Raw genomic sequence first — 7010 nt, 5'->3', positions numbered from 1 at the left:
ATTTTAAGTAACTTTATAAAATCAATGATTGCTGTTATCCCATAAGACATTATGTCTGTTTTTATCTACATTTGGTCGGTTGCTGCGGAAAAGGAGTGTCACAAATGAGGTTGTGAAACTGCAATCTACATCTACATACTGTCTGAAAACCAAAAAAGTGTGCAAGGCTGAGGGTACCTGCCACCACTATTAGTCATTCCTTTACCTGTTCCAGTCGCAAATGGGGAGGAAAAACTGGATTTATGCTTCCGTACAAGCCGTAGTTTCTCTTATGTCTTCACTGTGCTTACGCAAGGCGTGTGTTGCTGGCAGTAGAAGCGCTCTGCAGTCTCTCGCAGATGACAGTTCTCTTGACAGTACTGTTTCGTGAAAGGAATTACTTCTTCCTTCCAGGGATTCCCATTCGAGTTCAAGGAGTATTACGCTACACTCGCATGTTCGTATAATCCACGGGTATCAAAGCTCACAGCACGCCTCTGAACTGCTTCGATGCCTTTGATTAATCCCACCTCGAGCAGTACTGAAGTATGGGCTAATGCCATGCACATGGTCTCCTTCGCATTAGAATTAAAGTTTCGTTGAATACTCCCAATAAACAGAAGCCAATCATTCGTTGTCCTTACAACGGTTCTTACGTGCTCGTTTAGTTTCGTGTCGCTTCGCTACAATTCGACTAGATATTTGACATCCCTGTGTCGACCCGAAACCACTAATTCCGTATTCGAATATTAAAGGATTGTTTCTCCTATTCCCGTGCATTAACTTACTTAACTCCACATTTAGATCAGGTTGCCAGACAGAAAATCGAAATTCTGTGCCACTCATTCTTCATCCTACTGCAGTTACTTCTTTTTTTTTTTTTTTTTGAGCACTATGGTACTTAACATCTGAGGTCATCAGTCCCCTTAAACTTACAACTACTTAAACCTAACTAACCTACGGACATCACACACTTCCATGACCGAGGCACGATTCGAACCTGCGACCGTAGCAGTCGCGCGGTTCCAGACTGAAGCGCCTAGAACCGCTCGGCCACCGCGGCCGTCTGCAGTTACTCGACACGACACTTTCTCCTGCACTATAGCGATAGCAGTAGAACGTTGCAGATTTCGTGCTCACCTTATGCGTCAGATCATTTATATATTGAGAGAAAATATAAGTTTTATCTCACTTCCGCGGGCCATTCCTAACGATTCCTTTGCCTCCAATGAATACCTGCCATTCAGATCCGCGTAAAATTGGTAGTAGTAAGTTTCGCGTTCTGGTCCTAGGGAAGTCGGACCCCACCGACCGCCGTGTCATCCTCGGCCAGTGTCGTCATCGGATGCATGTGGTCAGCACACAACTCTCCCGGTCCCTGTCTGTTTTCGAGCCACTCGCATATCTGGGAACACATACCATTTGCAGTGTGGCATGCTATCAAACGCTTTCCGGAAATCCAGGAACATGGAATTTGCCTACTGCCCTTCAACAATGGTTCATAACATTTGGTGCGAAGAAAGTAAAACTGAGTTTCATAAAAGCGATGCATTCTAATCTTGTTGATTTGTGGATAGAAGCTAGTCAGTCTCAAGGAGATGTATTGTATTGTAATTAGAGTGGGTAAATTTGCATTGAGCGACGTCATGTACGCTGAATCAGGAGTCGGGAAATGGACTTCATGTAGGGTGTCCATTTCATTTTCATTGAAAATGGGGACTTTTAAAATAAATTATAGAAAACCCTGGGACAATGAAGAAAAAAAACGGGACATAAATATTGTATTGACTAAATTTAATACACATACAAGCTTACCTTTACAACGTGCACTCAGATGACCCCAAATCACTTTTTACAATTATTCTGCCACACTATCACCGTACTTTTCACTTTTATGTACTTTATCAAGAGGTTTATTTTCGTTTGAAGTTGTATCATAAAAGTCAGTACACGATATACCAGTAAAGTGTGTTTTGGCAATGAGCAAGGCCCTCACTGTTTCACCTTTCATTCTGTTTTTTTCATCTGACCACAAAGCGTTCACTAACGAAAAACAGGTTTCACAGCAGCATTTGACCCAGGAACTGCCAGACAAAACACTACCAAATGAATCATGTTTTTCATGTTAACGTTTTTACTTTTGAAATAAGCAAATATTTTACACCACGTCGCACTAACACTTTCTTTGTCTCTTTCTTCACTTTTTCTGAAGTTCTGCATATGAAAATTCATCAAACAGTTCGTCTTCATCAACAGGAAAATTTGGTACAATACTTTTAACAAAAACACAACAGTCCTGAATATCCTTACACTGTAGCTGCTCCATTTCAGTATTCACGCAGTCAAATGCTTTAAAAGATGTGAGAAATGGTAAACACCATTCTTTAATTTACTCAATGCAAGAGTCATAGAAAATGTCAGCATAAATATGAAATTGTTCTACAGTAATTTCACCCTCTTCTTCCAGCTTTCTTAGAGTCTCATGTACAAAGGATGTGAGAAATCTTTCAGATTTTCTACATTGTAATTTGCCCAATAATTTGTTTATTTCATGATAAACTTCCACTATTTAGATTTCTTGTTTCTCAATACATTTAATTGTTGTGGAGAAAGGTTTTAGCAGGCTAACAAGGAAACTTAGAAGAACAATAGACACAAGGTTATCAAAGAATTGTTTAAGGATAACAGGACACTTATCGAGGGAAATGAAATATGATTTCGAAGCAGGAAACATCTCTACAATTCTTTCCAATGCAGCTAGCAGAGATAACAACCTTGTCTTGCTGTGCTCAAGTACAGTTTTGTATTCAGTTTCAATAAACTTACACAATTACTTCAGAGATTCAACCCTTAATGTATATATGTGGAAATGCTGGTAGATTTTGTTTACAATTAATTGGCAGTCAATGGGTAGGCAGAATGAGATTTTCACTCTGCAGCGGAGTGTGCGCTGATATGAAACTTCCTGGCAGATTAAAACTGTGTGCCCGACCGAGACTCGAACTCGGGACCTTTGCCTTTCGCGGGCAAGTGCTCTACCAACTGAGCTACCGAAGCACGACTCACGCCCGGTACTCACAGCTTTACTTCTGCCAGTACCTCGTCTCCTACTTTCCAAACTTTACAGAAGCTCTCCTGCGAACCTTGCAGAACTAGCACTCCTGAAAGAAAGGATATTGCGGAGACATGGCTTAGCCACAGCCTGGGGGATGTTTCCAGAATGAGATTTTCACTCTGCAGCGGAGTGTGCGCTGATATGAAACTTCCTGGCAGATTAAAACTGTGTGCCCGACCGAGACTCGAACTCGGGACCTTTGCCTTTCGCGGGCAAGTGCTCTACCAACTGAGCTACCGAAGCACGACTCACGCCCGGTACTCACAGCTTTACTTCTGCCAGTACCTCGTCTCCTACCTTCCAAACTTTACAGAAGCTCTCCTGCGAACCTTGCAGAACTAGCACTCCTGAAAGAAAGGATATTGCGGAGACATGGCTTAGCCACAGCCTGGGGGATGTTTCCAGAATGAGATTTTCACTCTGCAGCGGAGTGTGCGCTGATATGAAACTTCCTGGCAGATTAAAACTGTGTGCCCGACCAAGACTCGAACTCGGGACCTTTGCCTTTCGCGGGCAAGTGCTCTACCAACTGAGCTACCGAAGCACGACTCACGCCCGGTACTCACAGCTTTACTTCTGCAGAACTAAGTTCTTGCAGAACTAAGGTTCTGGTTCGCAGGAGAGCTTCTGTAAAGTTTGGAAGGTAGGAGACGAGGTACTGGCAGAAGTAAAGCTGTGAGTACCGGCCGTGAGTCGTGCTTCGGTAGCTCAGTTGGTAGAGCACTTGCCCGCGAAAGGCAAAGGTCCCGAGTTCGAGTCTCGGTCGGGAACACAGTTTTAATCTGCCAGGAAGTTTCAATGGGTAGGCAATTTGAGCCAGTTTGTAAGGAATTGTGCACCACATGTGCTGGACAGCCAATACCTGCTATATTATTCACTGTGTTCTGTTGCAGTTTATAGAACAAATTGCTTTTTCCTTTCCTCTGCTTACCACCAAAATTGATGTTAGTGTTGTCTGCAGAAACTGCTATCACCTTTCCCTTAGGATCATATTTCTTTAAAACCTCCAGCACATAATTCTGAAGTAAATCTGAAGTTTCTCCAGCTAAATTAACCAATTCGAGTACTTTCACCGCGATGCCATTTTCAGGATGAAAATACCTGATAAGGAGAGGAACCAACATCAAATCCGGATGATTCGATGTACCAATCATTACAGAAATGAATCGAGCACTTTTCAGTTCATATAAAACCTGCTGAGCTGCATACGGTGCGATGACATTTGAAATGATTGCATTACATTTTGTGTGTCCACATGTGAATTTACGATTGAAAATTTTTTTAACTGCTGTAGTACAGTCCATTGACTTAAAACTATGGTTATGCATTGCAATGTGGTATGCAAACGTAGCTTCTTGTGCTGCCAACTGCCTATCCATTTCTGTTGCTGATTTTAAGTTTAAATACTAGTCACTCACGCATTTATTTGATCTTTTCGTTTGATCACTCATGCGATGTTTCTTAGTCTTCATGTGATTCACAATGTCAGATCTTCCACCATGACCAATTGCAAATTTTGATCTGCACAACGTACATTCTACAGTTTCTCCACTACCAGTGATAAAAGGAAACTTGCTTTTTATATTGCTGTTAAAATTTCACTTTCGTTTTGGAATAATGAAACTGATTGCACAGTGCAAAACATTAACAGTGTGGTGACGAAAGCCAGAGGGCAAGTATTAGTGCTGTAGAGTATCTCTGGACGGAAAGGACGGATTCAGTAGATCGATTTCGACGAGAGAAATCTTCGCTGTTATTAGTAACGTACAGTGCGATTTTTGACAAAAATGGTTCAAATGGCTCTGAGCACTATGGGACTTAACAACTATGGTCATCAGTCCCCTAGAACTTAGAACTACTTAAACCTAACTAACCTAAGGACAGCACACAACACCCAGCCATCACGAGGCAGAGAAAATCCCTGACCCCGCCGGGAATCGAACCCGGGAACCCGGGCGTGGGAAGCGAGAACGCTACCGCACGACCACGAGATGCGGGCAAATGATTTTTGACAGTTCGGTACACGTTTGGTGTATGCTGAAAGTCATCACACGCTTCCTTGCGTAAGTAATTGAGCCGTTAATAGCAAGTCAAACAACCAGTAGAGTAAAATACTCTAGCCAAGCGGAATAATAAAAAACGGGACATTTGAGCGTCCCCAAAAACCTTTCGGGACAGCGAGAAATTTTGGTAAAAAACGGGGCTGTCTCGGGAAAAACGTGACGAATGGACACCTTAACTACATGCAGCAGTACAAGCACCTGAAAGCACAATTCAATCTGTAGCAACACAGCCTTTTAACAAGACGGTCATTGTTATAAATTCCTTTGACCCAACAAAACTCTGTGTAGGCAAAAGCCTCTTGCGCTGCGGTTGACGTCATTTGGAGTGTACCCAGCATGCAATATTCGAAATGCACAGTAAACGCGTCTAGGCGGTGGAGGACAGGGGCGGATTACTGGCATGTTAGAGGCTGGCCAAATTCTGTCAGAGGTGGGGAAGTAATTCTGTGTTGCCCGTAACGTCGTTTCATGACTGTGGAGAAGGTCTCACGAGGGCATTCAGAGCCAGAGCGAACGAGGTCAACCACGTCCTGAAACCCAGAATCAAGATCGTTATCTTGCCTTAACGACCCGAAGACGTCGAACGAGCACGACACCTGGCCGGCTAAAAACAGCGCGGCGGAGTTTGGACCTCGCGTCTCCCATCCGACTCGGTATCGCCTGCGAGATTAGTGCCAGCCGAATGGATTCCCACCGGACAAAACCACTGAGTTGGCCATCTGAAGTAGTACAGAGTGTTGCAGGAGCAATATATAGTATAGACTAATTCAGTTAAGGGGCTCCGGAAAGGCTCAAAATCATAAAAAATTCAAATTTTACTTTTTTGCGTTTTCTGAATCTGAAGACTATTACCTTTTAATAGATATATAATTTATTCAATTCCGAAGACTACAACTATTTTTAATTTTTTTTTGAAATGTGTTCTACATGGGCGTGACCCAATGTGGCGCTGTTAAACTGCTGTCAAATGGTGTTATTATTAACCAATTATTAATAATTATTAATAATAATAATTAATAATAATACTAATAATAATAATAATAACTGAACTGTTGAAAAAGTGTATTCACGGAAAAACTCAAAACCCCAATGAAAGTGTAAATAGTGTTATATGGTCGAGAATCCCCAAGACTGTATTTGTTGGAATAGAAACACTTCACTTTGGTGTGTATGATGCTGTTGCGACTTTCAATGATGGCAACATTGTAAGATGCAAGGTATTTTGAAATATGGGAATGAAGATAGGTTCTAACATGGTACGAGCGATGCTTGCTTTAAACAAGGAACGCCTTCGGGCTGCAGACAGGGCTGTAAAGAGTCTAGAAATACAAGCAAGAGTAAACTGGAGGAGGAACAAGAGGAAGCTGGAGGAAGAGTTTGCAGAGGATGAAGATAATCCGTCCTATGGACCTGGAATGCACTAAAAAGTTAATCCAATCTTTGTCGCTCGATTCCCAAAACTTTTATTTTCTCATACTAATTACATGTTTTCTAAGGATCTTCCAAACATATTTGTTTCAAACTTTCAGTAAATGTTACACAGTACCTTCTGCATAATTTAACACAGCCTTTTTCCAAAAAACTGTATATATTTGAATATATAAATAAAAAATTGCAAAAAAAATGTTGTGAATTATCATTACAATTGAAAAAAAATCATCTTTTATAACTGAACTAAAATTTTGTAAAATCCCTGTGTTAAGTTGTAGCCCGTATTCCAATAAATAATCTCTAAAAAGTTCAACTTCCTACCTCAAATACTTTGTGAGGAAAGATGTAATTTATAAGCGTTATTTTAACATTGCAAGTATAGGGCGTTCCGGAGCCCCTTAAAACCTTCTATATAACATGCA

General features: G+C 41.5%; 1 non-coding gene across 1 annotated transcript; it reads left to right on the top strand.

Moving 5' to 3' along the window:
- Positions 1–3791: 3791 nt before the first annotated feature.
- Positions 3792–3866, top strand: Trnas-cga (transfer RNA serine (anticodon CGA)). The gene has a single exon. It is a non-coding gene; the product is annotated as a tRNA-Ser (tRNA).
- Positions 3867–7010: the final 3144 nt, after the last annotated feature.

Source organism: Schistocerca cancellata, chromosome 8 (assembly GCF_023864275.1).
Source record: "Schistocerca cancellata isolate TAMUIC-IGC-003103 chromosome 8, iqSchCanc2.1, whole genome shotgun sequence".
Lineage (NCBI taxonomy): Eukaryota > Metazoa > Arthropoda > Insecta > Orthoptera > Acrididae > Schistocerca > Schistocerca cancellata.
The sequence above is the reverse complement of the archived record's forward strand: the minus strand, read 5'-3'. Positions and strand labels throughout refer to the sequence as shown.